The sequence below is a fragment of the Dasypus novemcinctus genome, chromosome 10 (assembly GCF_030445035.2).
Source record: "Dasypus novemcinctus isolate mDasNov1 chromosome 10, mDasNov1.1.hap2, whole genome shotgun sequence".
NCBI lineage: Eukaryota > Metazoa > Chordata > Mammalia > Cingulata > Dasypodidae > Dasypus > Dasypus novemcinctus.
In genome coordinates, this window is record NC_080682.1 from 4,909,106 (window position 1) to 4,922,702 (window position 13,597).

General features: G+C 50.1%; 1 long non-coding RNA gene across 1 annotated transcript; it reads right to left on the reverse strand.

The window, feature by feature from the left end:
• Positions 1-7,549: 7,549 nt before the first annotated feature.
• LOC139439783 (uncharacterized) lies at positions 7,550-10,657 on the reverse strand. Its single transcript, XR_011649845.1, has 3 exons — positions 10,323-10,657; positions 9,215-9,297; positions 7,550-7,812 (listed from the first exon to the last, which is right to left on the reverse strand). It is a non-coding gene; the product is annotated as an uncharacterized lncRNA (long non-coding RNA).
• Between the last annotated feature and the right edge of the window lie 2,940 nt (positions 10,658-13,597).

Below are 13,597 nucleotides of genomic sequence, written 5' to 3' on the forward strand. Positions count from 1 at the left end.
CCGCCCGGGCACCCTGTTCCCTCTCCTCCCTTCCCTTCGGGTTGCAAACCATTCTTAACCACATTTCTGAAATCCTTTGATGCAGAGGGTCAAAAGTATGCAAACGAAGCTAAGCCTGGGCTTAGCAGCTAGCCTGGTGGGAGGGCCGGGGTTCTGGAGAGTTCCCCCAAAGCCTGCCGGCCCCAGATGCTCCCACCACCGCCCCAAAAGCCCAGAAGGTGCCCCCGAGCTTCTCGTTCCCCAGGCAGGCTTAGGACGCAAATATCCCGAAGAAAGGCCGCCTAAGGATTTATTTAATTCATACTACGGTGTAAATGGCTTTCTTCCCGCAAAGAATCCAGGTGGGCGGGCAGGGCAACCGCTTCAAGCTCTGGACATCTGTGGAAGGGGGGTGTGGGGGAGGGGAAGAGCCCCCACAGCGAAGGGAAGGGAAGAAGGAAGAGGTGGGGGCGGGGCAAGGAAGAGCCTCACATCCTGCTTAGCCCCTTCCTGGCCCGGCCTGGGTGAGCAGCCCTCCCTTGCCACTGCCCGCGTTGGAGGACCCCCACCCCGGAACAAGGGCGCGCACGGTCCGGTGCTGGGGGCAGTTTCAAAGTCAGCCTCAATCCAGGGCACAGATTGAAAAATCTTTCTGGAACAAAAACAGGACCGAGGACAAAAGAGAAAAGGTTAAGACCAACCAGGGCCCCCGTGGGAACTAAGAGAAGCCAGTCTCTCGCTGGATAAGCATCTGGTTTTGGGAGAAATGTGCCTTCCGTCTGAGCACCTGAGGTCAGAGAAACGCAAAAATGGCTCAATTAACACGTAAACTCCCTGGGCAGCTGGGAGCTGGGAGTGCCCCCCGCCCCGGTTTTTCTGAAAGGATTAGAGGATTTGGGGAAGACAGCCTCAGAGTGCCCAGGATGTGACCCTGGCTTTCCCGGGGGCTCGCGCCCCATCTTCCCGCCTCTCCTGCCTTCAGTGTACACACCTGCGGCCAGGCTCGCTCTGCCCTGGGACCGCTTCCCACCCCAGGAAGTTGAGCGTCTCTTCCAATGTTTCTCAAATGCTGGTCTGGGGTAAGAAATACAGACTCTGCGGCTTTACACTCAAGATTTTCAACATTAAATATAAATGGGCTAAACACGCCAATTAAGTGAAAAAGAGTATCAGATTGGATTAGAAATAACCCCACCTAGGCTCCTTACAGAAGACACACCTTAAAATAAATTCCCAGAAAGATTAAACACCGAGGGGAAGTGGCTAGTAATGTAGTGAATCAGTAGACGGATCTGGAGCCTGGCAGGGCCCACGTGGACATAAGTATGGCAGGATAGCAGCGGGGGGACCCCAGGCCACAAGAGCCTGCCATGCATGCGAAGCCTTCCTCCAGAAGGCAGGAGAAGCCCCGGATATTCCCAAGGACTTTATCACTGGGCCCTCCAGGGGGATCGCTGGGTGGGGGGATCAATCAAAGCAGCACACAGCCGGAACCCCTCCCCTGCCATTAGCAAGGGGGGTGGAATAATTCACAGGTCACAAGCCAGGCGGGCCCCTCCTCACTGTCGCCTCTGGCTGCCTTCTCTTCCGCTCGGATCACTGCGCAAGTAAAGCCTGGGGATTTATGATCTATCGTGGGAAACTGTAGCCTGTAAATCAGCCCACTTTATCAGTTTTCAGCCCCTTCCTCTCTACCTGGGACCCCTGATGTGTTATTTTCTCCCATTTCTCGTCCCTCCCTACCTGGATAAATTACTGGCCTAACTCACCCGACGTGCTCTTGAAATTCATTTCTGCAGCATAGCCAAGAACGTAGATAGAAGGGTGGAAAATAGGTATACCATGCAAAAACGATCACAAGAAAGCGGGTGTAGCTCTACCAATATCAAATAAAGTAGATTTCAAAATAAGACGTTTATAAGAGATACGGAGGAACACTTCAGAATGGCATGTCAATTAAACAAAGATATAACAATCCTAAATGTGTGTACCTCAAAATACGTAAAACAAAAACTGACCGAACTAAACAAATCTTCAATCTTAATACAGCAATATAATACAGCTGTTAAAATTTAATCAACTCTTTCAGTAAGTGGTAGAACTGCAGTAAAAAAAATCAACTAAAACTACCGAATACACACACTTTTTATTTAAGAGCACATAACCTTTTACCAATAAGGGCCTAAAGCAAGTCTCAACACATTTCAAAGGACAGAGATGTTGGCCTCTGCTGACAGCGGAAACAAAAACCAGTAACAAAAAGACACCTATAAAAAATCCAAGCACTTGGAAATTCAGTGATACTCTTCTAAATAATCTATAGATCAAACAAGAAATCCAACGAACATTTTGAAGATACTTTGAACTAAATATAATGAAAATACAACATTCCACACCACAGGGGCTTATAATGTGCAACTTTATTAATAATCTGTAGAGTCAAAAAGAAGAAAGGCTGAAGACAAATCATCTAAGTGTGCATTTCATGAATCTAGAAAAGAACAGCAAATCAAACCCTAAAAGTTAGATCTTGGAAAATATTAATAAGATTTGAGAAACCTCTATTACTCTCAGGCCTGGCCCCATCAATGGTGGAGGCTGCATGCCATATGACTGAATATTTAAGTTATTATTATTATTTTAAAATTTATCTCCCCCCCTCGCCTCTTGCTTGCTGTCCGCTCTCTGTGTCCATTCGCTGCCCGTTCTTCTGTGTTTGCTTGTCTCCCTTTGTTGCGTCACCTTGCTGCGCCAGTTCTCCGCGGACGCGGGCCGTCGGCTCTCCACGGGCGCAGGCCAGCCTCCCTTCACAAGGAGGCCCTGGGAAGCAAACTCAGGGCCTCCCACGTGGTAGGCAGGAGCCCAACTGGTTGAGCCACATCCGCCTCCCTATTTAAGTTTTTTTAAATCAAGCCAGCAAACTAATAAAATGTTTCCTACCCTCCTACCTTGACAAACAGACCCCTGTAACGACTGAGGCCAAGGTCAAGTTAGAAGCGTCACACTCCCTGGAGGTCTGTGCTGGAAGCAGCAGCCCGGGGTCCAGCCCGCCCTCCGGTGGCTCTAACCGGCCTCGTGGCGTCCACTCACCAAGGGTTTGGTTTGGGGTTACGCTGGCCTTATAAAGTAAGTGAATTTGGATAGACTCCCTCTTTATTCCCAGAAGAGCCTGTGGAAGGCCGGGCTTGCTTCTTCCTGAACTACTTAGGAAAATTCACCGGTGGAGTGACATGGACCTACAGTTCTCTTGGTGGAAAGGACGTTAGTTATAAATCAAATTTATTGTATTTGGATTTTTTAATCTTGGGCCCCAGAAATCCCTGTCCAAACGGCCCCGGTCCGCTGCAGGAGTCGGGTGGGCTTGCCCCTAAGGCAGCGGCGTGGCCAGTGGGCAGCCCCCAGGCCGGCGCGGGGCAGCGGGGGCGAGGGAGCGAGGCGGAGGAGGACGAGGGGTGTAGTGTCTGTCCCGGCGGCCGCGGTGGCCCCTCCTGCCATCTGTCCAGGACAGATGAAGATAAAAAGCGGAAAGCACAGGCCCTTTAGCAGGACAGAGAAGGCTGACATTACAGGGTCCCTGCACGATTACACGAGCGTATTAAGAATAACTTTACACAAATACATCTGGAAATGCTGGTGAAAGGGACAGTTTTCTGAGAAAAATCTTTCTAAAATTTTTATAAGAGATAAAAATCCAAATAGTCCCATGTCTATAAAATAAGTTTGATTTATAATATAAAATCCACAAAGAGAATGGTAGGTCCACGTTGGCTCCACTGGTGAATTTTTCTAAGCATTTCAGGGAGAAATGACACTTCTCTTCCACGAACTCTTCCAGGGACAGATAAGAGGGAATGAATCCTAAACCATTTTATGAGGCCAGCATAGCCTGAAAAGGAAATTACGAGAAGGGAAAGTTTTACGGCAATGTTTCTCATAGATATATACAAAAAGAAAAAAAAACCGAAAAAACCACTAGACAAAATCTTCAGCAAATTAATTCCATTAACAAGGGTCATATATTATGACTAAGGTGGATTCCTTCTGGGGGTGGAAACCTGGCTTAACACTTAAAAATTAAGCGGAAACAAAGGAAAAAACAAGATGGTCATCTTAACAGATAGTAAGAGCATTAGATAAAATTCAACACCTGTTCATGATAAGAACGCTTAGGGAACTGAGGATAAAGGAATAAACCTACAAGAGAAAGCACACGAAAAGGTGAACTCCTGAGTGCTTCTTCCTGTAGTTAGGGTTGAAACAAGGAGTCTGCCATCTCCACTTCCATTCATCACTGCCCCACGACCACGGAGTGCAAGAAGGCAAGGGAAGAAAAAAAAAATCTCTGGGCTGGAAGGAAGAAATAAAACCAAATTATCCACAAGCAAAGTAATTTGGAATGGGGAAAACTCAGAAGTAGCTTTAAATTAATCAATGAATTTGGCAAGGTCAGTGGATACAAGGTGAACATTCAAAAGCCAATTCTTCTTCTATACACTAGCAAAAACCAAAATCTTGATAGCATTAAAAAAGCTGAATACCTAAGAATAAACAAAAGACAGGTAGGACCTCAATAAAGAAAATGACAAAACATTATTAAGAGAAATTAAAAGACCTAATGAATGGAGAGATGACTTATGTTCATGGAATGGAAGACTTGACAGAGTATATAGTTGTCAATACTCCCCGAATTGATCTATAGATTCAGTGTGATTCCAGTTAAAATCCTAGAAGGTGTGTGTGTGTGTGTGAAAGAGAATTGACAAGTTGATACAAAAATTTAGATGGACATGTAAAATGCCAACAATAGTATAGATAATCATGAGGGGAAAAATTAGAGGACTTCCACCATCTGACATAGAGCCTTACCAAGCTATAGTAATTAAAGCAGGGTTGTATTGGTGCAAGGATAAACTGACAAATGGGACATAGCAGAGTCCAGAAGGAGAGCCCCACGTCTCACCGACCACCAAGGTGGCCGCCACGTGGTGGGGAAAGGAGAGGCTTTTGGACGAATGGTGTGCAGCCGATCGAGAGCCGCGGTGGGAAAGCAGGGCCTGATCTCCTGCCTCACACCAGATACAAAGTCACATCCAGACGCATCAGGCAAAACAGAAAAATTCTAGAAGATACCACAGGAGACGATCACTGTGACCTTGGGATGGGCCAACGTTTCTTAAACAGGATCAGAAAGCAGTAGCCATAAAGGAAAAGGCTGACAAGTTGGACTGTTATAATTTAGAACTTTTGTTGCTCAAGAGACACCACTGAGTAAGGGAAAGGGCAGGCCACTGAGTTGGGAGAGGATATTTGTGATGGATGGATGGATATATCACAAAGGAGTTGTATCCAAAATATATATATAACTAACTCTTACAAATCAATGGAAAAAAGACAAATTCCCCTCCCCCAAATGCTTGTACAAGCACTTGCCAAAAGCGGCTCTCCAGATGACCCAGATGGCGTGAAGTGTGCGCACCGTCGTAAGAACCTCAGGGGAATGCACACTAAACCACAGTGGTGCATCACAGCACACTGGCCCCACGGCTAAAAGCAACGCAAAGCAAAACCCAAACTTCACACCAGGCAGTCCCACGTGCCAGGGTCTTAGTCTCCCAGCTGCTCAGACCAATGCCACAGGACGGGCGGCTTAGCAGCAGGAACGGGTCTCGAGGCCAGAAGGCTTGCTCAACCTCCCCCCACCCCACCCCAGTTATCTTCTGGCTGGCTAATGGCCTTTGGGGTTCCCTTGGCTCTTCCGGCACGTGGCAATGCCCGTGGCAGCGTCTCCTTTCTCTTCCGGGTTCTGTGCCCTCCAGCTTTGGTGGCCCCCGGGGCTTCCGTCTCATCTCACTGTCACTGTGTGAAGGACTCTGGTCATCTGGATGAACACCCAGCCTGGCTCAGCTGGCCCACACCTTAAAGAAGTAGCATCTTGAAGAGCTCCTACTTACAAGGGCTCCACACCCACCAGACCAAGGCCAAGACCAAGAGCACATCCACTGGGGGGCACAGTTCCACCCATCACGGCCAGCCCCCTGGACTCCAAAAGGACATGCTCTTCCCACATGCAAAATGCATTCATCCATCACAGCAACCCCAAAGCCTTAACAACGCTAAGTACAAAGTCTCATCAAAATCAGTTACGACCATGGTCCACCTTGGGCAAAATTCCTCTGTTGATACCTGTGAATCCTAGAAAACAAGTTATTTGCTTCCAATATACAAGCGAGGGACAGGCATAAGATAAACAATCCCATTGCAAAAGGGAGAAATTGGAAGGAAAACAGGGGTCCTGGGTCCTGCACACGTCTGAAACCCCACAGGGCAAACTCCAGTAGATTTCAAGGTGGTCCCATGTTTTGTCCTCCAGGCCTGACGGGGCGGAGCTGCACCCCTTCCAGGTGCTTGCACAGAGGCCATGTCGTCCCCCGAACCCGGGGTTCTGAGCACTGGGGTGGCAGCCAGGTTGTCCGCCAACCCCGGGGCACTGGCCCCATCATTTCTGAGCCCCGGGGTGGCAGCAGTCTGCCTGCACAATCGGGCGCAAGGTCCACCCCCTCTCAGCACCAGGGCTTGCACCCGCCACGCACACTGGCCGGCCAGCACTCTGCACACGCGTGTGGGGCCACTCTCTTGGCCCAAGGAGCTCTCTTCAGTCCAGACCTTAGCCTTCCATGGTTCTTCCTTCAACTCATCCCTTCCCTGACCTTTCAGTCCAGGCTGGCAGTGGATCTGCTCATGCAAGTTTTGCAAAAAGCTTGGCTTTGTGCACAGCGCAAGTACCTCTAAACCACCAGACAAAAGGACTTTCCCGGACCCTTCCTGGATAAAACTGTGCCTCCAATCCTGAGTGCCACCGAAATGGCTGGCTGGTTCCACCTTCAGTTAATCCCTCGCTGGGAGCCCTTTTCTCCATGGACTCGCTTTCTGGAAGCTCAGGGAGGTCCTGATAAGAGTCTTTTCTGACCCAGCCTCAGAGGACACTATCCACATTCCATAGGGCAGCCTGCAAATTGGGAACTCTGATGAGTGTTTCAATGAATTCCCCAGGAGAGGCTGGCTGGGGCAGAGATAGGCTCCGAATTTCCCAGACTATCAATTTCTGGTTTCTCTGTGCTTAAGCATTGAATTCTCAGCTTATCCCTTCCCTCTTACATTTTATTATACACTGCAAGAAGAAACTAGGCTGCACCTTCTTCACCTTGCTTGGAAATCGCAACTAAATATCCAAGTTCATTACTTACAAGTTTCCAGTGTCAATCTGACATCAGAACACAATTTTGCCAAGGTCTCTGCCACTTTATAGCGGAGAGTCTTGCTTCCAATTTCCTAATACATTCATCATTTCCTTCTAAGGTCTCACTGGAAGGATCTTTAGTATCCCCAGTTCTACCAAAAGTCTCTCCAACGCCATCTAGGCTTTTCTATCAAGAGCCTCACAATTCTTCCAGCCTCTTCCCATTACCCAATTCCAAAGCCATTTCCACATTTTTAAGTTATTTGTAATAGCAGCACCCCACTTTCCACTACTGAAATATGTATTAGTCAGAGTTCTCCAGAGAAACAGAACTGACAGATTATGGGATTTATTGTAGGAATTGGCTCGTGCAACTGCAGGGCTTGGCAAGTCCACATTCCTTAGGGCAGGCTGCAAATTGGGAACTCTGATGAATGTTTCGATGAATTCCCCAGGAGAAGCTGGCTCGGGCAGAGATGGAAATTATTCGTGCTGTCTTTCAGGCCTTCGATGGATCGGGTGAGATGCCGCTTACAGCTGAGGGCCGTCTCCTCTGTTGATTGTAGAAGTCAGCGACCGTAGATGCAGTTACCTGACTGATGATTTAAACCATGAAATACTCTCACAGTAACACTCAGGCCATGGCTTGTGTGACCAAACAACTGTTCACCACTACCCAGCCAAGTTGACGTGAGCTTACCTTTCACACACAGTTGCTGGAAAACCATGCACTGCTGACCTAAGTTTTGATTGGTGCAGCCACTCGAGAAAACTGACTTCAGAAGCCAAACATAACCATGTCCCTACCCAGCAGTTCCACTCTAGGTAGAAAGCGAGCAGAAGTGTGTGCAGATGTTTTCTAAAAGCCAAGCTCAAGACTGTTCACAGCCGCGTTTTCATCATTACTCTGAACAGGAAACAGCCCAAATGCCCAGCAACAGGAGGATGCTGTATATTTATACAATGGAATACTCTAGAGAACGAACAAATGCCTGCTCTGTGCAAAAACATGGATGGATTTCTTGGGAATAATGTTGAACAAAAGAGGCCAGATTCCAGTGCGTTCAGAAACAGCACAGCGATGAGTGGGGAAAAACGACTGGGTGGGGAGCGGGTGCCACACAGGGGGCTTGTTGGGGGGCAGATAGTGTTCTCTAGCTTGATTTGGGTAGTAATTATCAGATGTGTTCATTTTGTAAAACGTCACTAAGCTGTGAACTCGTGGTGTGTGCACACTGATAAGTGTCTGCTCTGTTTCAATAAACCCGTCCCCCCCTGCACCGGGCAGCAAGCAAGTTCTTGGGGCTCAGACACGGCCAGTCCATGCCGGTGTCGGTTAGCACCTAACACATTTCCCAGGAACTTTCAAAGACATCCTCTTTTGGCTTCTCCCAACAATCCTGCTATTCGCCACCTTTTACTGATGGGGACTTGAGGAGGGAGCTGCCAACAAGCCTGCCCGAGGTCACGTGGCCAGTGAATGGCCATGAGGACTCAAAGGCAGGTGTCCTACCTTCAGATAGCACGTCCTTTCTATGTCCCACAGGTAACGCTCTTGCAGGAAGACCGAGCTGTGACCCCGTGGCAGGGGAAACTTAAGCCCTGGTCCATAAACTGTTCTTTGTGCCAGAGAAGACAAAGTGCAGAAGGGGGAGGCAGCCCCTTCGAGGAGAGGCAGGGCCCCAGGCGGGGGGCGGGGGGCCCAGGGCCCAGGCAAGGGGCAGGTGCGGGCGCCCGACGCCTTGTGCCTGGTGGGCGGGGAACTGAGGTCCTCAGAGAAAGGGGAGAAGCACCAAGGGTGGGGAGAGCTGGAGAAGGCTCTGGAGAGGAGGCGGCATGGAGCTGGGCTGGCGGCTGACGAAGGGCAAGCCAAGCGCGGAGCGGGAGGGGTGGCCACTGGCCCTCCAGCTGGAGCCGCCCCCGGGGCGGGGGAGCCCGGGGATGCCGCCGGGTTTCCCGGTGCTTCTGTGCCAACAGTCTTCCCAATCCAGACCTCACCTGCAACAGGCACAGGAACGGCCGAGCCACCATGGCTGCCGGGCGGGGGGATGGTGCCACTTCGTCCTGCTGCACCGTGCGCCCTGAGGAGGATATGGGGTCTCCAGGTCAAGGGACCGGGTTGGGAGGGAAATTCCAGGCAACAAGCAAGGGCGCTCCTAGATGGCAGGGCACCTTCAGGGCTGAGGGCTCATGCCTCAGACAGCCCAGGGCGCCTCAGCTGGTGCTTAAAACAAAGGTAGAGCATGCACTCGTGGGAGAGTGGGAGGCGGTATTGCTCGCTCATCCCTCCACCCACATCCACCCCTCCATCCACTCATCCATCCACCCGACCATCCACTCATCCATCCATCTGTCCATCCACCCATCCATCATCCGTCCACCCACCCACTCACCCATCTGTCCACCCACCCATCTTTGGTCATCCACCCATCCATTTGTCCAAACATCTACCCATCCCCCATCCGCCATCCATTCATCCGTCTGTCCATCCATCCATCTATCCATCTCCTGGACTACATATCCTTACCATTACCTTCCAGCATTTATCTAGTGAGGTAAATTCAGGAGGAATCTTTTTTAAAATCCATCTTAAGTGCTCCTATACAGGCCTACAATTGCTACTCGTAATAAGCGTTTGAGAAGTCATGCTTTTAGGTACAGTGGCCCAAGACAGAAAGTACTCTGATTTCAAGGTCTAGATTTCACCAACTCTGCATAGTAAATGGGGCTCCCTGAAGCTTACACCAAAACTATCTAAAAAAAGAAAATAAAGATCTGTTCTGTCTTATTTAAAAAGACCTCCGCTGTGGAGCTGGAAGGAGACCGGGTGAAGTGCCGTTCCGTCCACCGTGCTTCCCGTGGTTGTTTCTGGCTCATCTTCCCTGGAGCCCTTTGAGGCAGGGCTTATGACTAACCCCATTTGACAGAGGGGAAAAACCAAGGTCAAGAGAGGTGCAGTGGCTTGCTCAAGCCCTGTTGCAAACTGTCCTGGCCGTGCCCAGGGTGGAGGAAAGCAGGGGGAGGTGCGGGGCGCTGGCCCCGGGAGCCACTTCCCACCCCGAGGAGCTGAACTTCTGGCACTAAAGGACCTTGAGTCTTCACCTACCCAGGTGTCACGGGAAACTCCCAACGTAATCCACCAGAGTCCAAGGCCGTCGCCGGGAGTCGCTGCCCTGAAAGACAGCCGTGGCTCAGGAAGAAAGCACGTCCGGCTTGCCCGGGAAGCGTATGCCAGGCGCTCCCAGGGCACACGGACAGACCGGGGAGGCCAGGCAGAGCCTCGCCATTCAGGAAGAACCTGTTCCCGCTGGCCGGCCTGGAGCCCGGAATCCTGTCCACCCACTTTCCGGTGTGGCGGCAAGTCCCCTAGATACATAAATTTCCTGATGAGCAGAAACCGAATGCCAATTTGGCAGGTATTTCTGGCACACACTAAGCAGCACCTCGTGGCCTGAAAGGTAACTGCAGGGCCATCCCCACCTCCGGATCCAGCCCACAAGTGAGAGAGAGGGAGAGAGGGAGAGAGGGAGAGAGGGAGGGATGGGGAGGGGGACAGGGAGGGAGAGGGAGGGAGAGGCAGGGAGGGAAAGGGAGGGGAGAAGGAGGGAGAAGGGGGAGAGGGAGGGGGGAGAAGGGGGAGAGGGAGAGGGAGGGGGAGAAGGGGGAGAGGGAGAGAGAGGGGAGAGGGGGGAGGGGGAGAGGGGGAGAAGGAGGGAGAAGGAGGAAGAAGGAAGGATCAGGTGGGAGAGGTGGGGAGAGGGGGAGGGGGGAAGGGAGAGGGGAGAGGGGGAGAGGGAGGGACTGGGGAGGGGGGAGAGGGAGCAGGAAGAAACTTGACCATCCCAAGCAGGCGCAGGACACACTTGATTTCAAGGTTTGCAGGTCCTGGCCCAAGGATGTTTGATTCTCTAAGGACTCAAAAGCCCCCCCCAACCCCCCCCCCCCCCCCCCCCCCCGCCACTGCCTAACCTGGGAAACATAACGCTGAGAGGGCGCTTATGACCATTTTTGAGACAAGAGGGGGAAAGAAAAGAATATAAACTGATCCTTAAAAAAGTGTTCTACATGAGCCTTAAACTTTACTCAACCTTAAAAGAAGTTAAAACATCTAATAAATTGATACAGTTTATAGAAACTGGATAGATTATTAAATAGGAAAATGTTTACTATGTTTCAAAAATTCAAAACCACCCGTTCATCCATTTGGTAAATGTTTATCTAAAAGTTCAGGGGCAAAGTTAAACAGTTGAAATAAAATGGTATTAGGCCTTAATATTTTGTTTTACTTTGACTACAGATGGAAGACAAAAATAATATCTCATAAAACGGAAAGTTTCTCTTTTCACCAAAATATTTGGGAACGTTATTTTATTTTTAATTTGTGGGTACCTAGACCCAATGTGACTCCTGCAAGGGGGAGTTCAGCAGACTCCTGTGAGCTGGAGAGGATCTGGAAACTGGCTTTGGTTATTATTTAAAACATTCCTTCCACAAAGATACAATTTGTTTCAAAAAGTGTCATACCAACCAGAAACTGCCTGTAAAAGCTGCTTGTAAAAATCCCCAGCGACTCCAGGGGAAATTCCGTTCCCTTTCCTGCGTTTGAGGATATCCCAGGTAAAAGGCGCAGGCCACCCCGTCTTCAAACCGAGGAATGCCCCTCTTCTCCATGCCAGTTCCTTCCTTCACCTCTGAGGTATTTCTTGGTCTTTTTAAAATGACAAGTGTAATATGCAAACATCGACATTGCTTTAGGGAGTCATGGGAATGCTGAACCACAAAAGGAAAAGTCATTATAACTCAAACAATCGTACAATTTTGTCTTTTCTCTCTGTTTTCAATAGAGAAGAAAGTCGTCAGAGATCCCAAATGGAAGCAGGAGTTTTTCTTGATAGAAAGTCCTTCTTTGGTCTTTTTATTTTTTCCTCTACTGAAACTACAGAGAAAGACTCCCTTAGCGTGTTTTTCTAGCTTCTTTATATTCTGTCAAGACTTGCTCTCCTAGATGTTAGCTCTCGCTCTCTGATAATCCAAAGTTTCTTCTATCTTCGATGCATTTCAATCTATTGTAGTTATTTTTTATTTCTCCACGGAGGTGATGTTTTATTTTGGTTTTGAGAACAGTTTCAGATTTACAGAAAGGCTGAGAGGACCGTGGAGAGCTGGCACGCCCTCCGCTCCCCGTCCTGTCCTCAGTACCTGCTTTGGGTGCACGTGCCTCCTGGGGAGCCAGCTGACAGAGTAGTTTCACCGCAGTCCACGCTTCCTGTGGATCGCCTCTGTTTCCCCTTTAACATCTTTTTTTCAGTATGAGGAGCCCATCCTGGACCCCCACAATACCCATTCATTCATTCATCCATATTCTGATGCTCTAATGGCCTTGTCTTTGGCCCTAGGCGCTGCCTCCACATGGCTCCTGTATCCTGACCCAACCATTCAGCTTTGACTATGACCTTTTCTTTTTTTAAGATTTATTTTTTATTTATTTCTCCCCCCCGCCAGTTGTCTGTTCTCTGGGTCCATTCGCTGTGTGTTCTTCTGTGACCACTTCTATCCTTATCAGCAGCACTGGGAATCTGTGTTTCTTTTTGTTGCGTCATCTTGCTGCATCAGCTCGCCATTTGTGCGGCGCCATTCCTGGGCAGGCTGCACTTTCTTTCGCGCTGGGTGGCTCTCCTTATGGGGCGCACTCCTTGCGCATGGGGCTCCCCTATGCGGGGGACACCCCTGTGTGGCATGGCACTCCTTGCGCACATCAGCACTGCACATGGGCCAGCTCCACACGGGTCAAGGAGGCCCCGGGGCTTGAACCGCGGACCTCCCATGTGGTAGACGGACGCCCTAACCACTGGGCCAAGTCCGCTTTCCTTGAGTATGTCCTTGACACCTGGCACAAGGTGCCTCAAGGTCTTTCCCTGCCCTGGGACCTGGAGCCCACCGTTTCTCTCAGGAGTCCGGGGTGGGCTCGGGCACCTTAAATTGTCCTATTCCTGGAGAAGCCCGAAATAACAGGTCCACTGTGTTTGTTTCTTGCGGATGACTGATTCCCCTGCTTTTGTGATATTTGCTGCCTCTTCATTGTGTCCCCTTTGTCCCGGTAAGTTCTGCCAAGCTCTCTCTCGGGTCCCTTGTGGCTGGGATCACGTGGTCCCAGGGCCCTGGAGAAGGAGTCTTGCTTTTGCCGTCCGCTGCTGCTGTGCACGCCGAGAGGCGGTGGCAGTGTGGTGTGTGCCGCTCTTACGCAAGCGGACGTCTGAATAAATGCAGAGCACTGCACCTGGCCGCCCCGCCGCCCAGCGTGTCTAAAAGGACAGAAGGGACAGCAGCAGAAGGAGTGAGCGTCGAAACCAGCGAGCACAACCTTCTCTTCAGTTATTCACA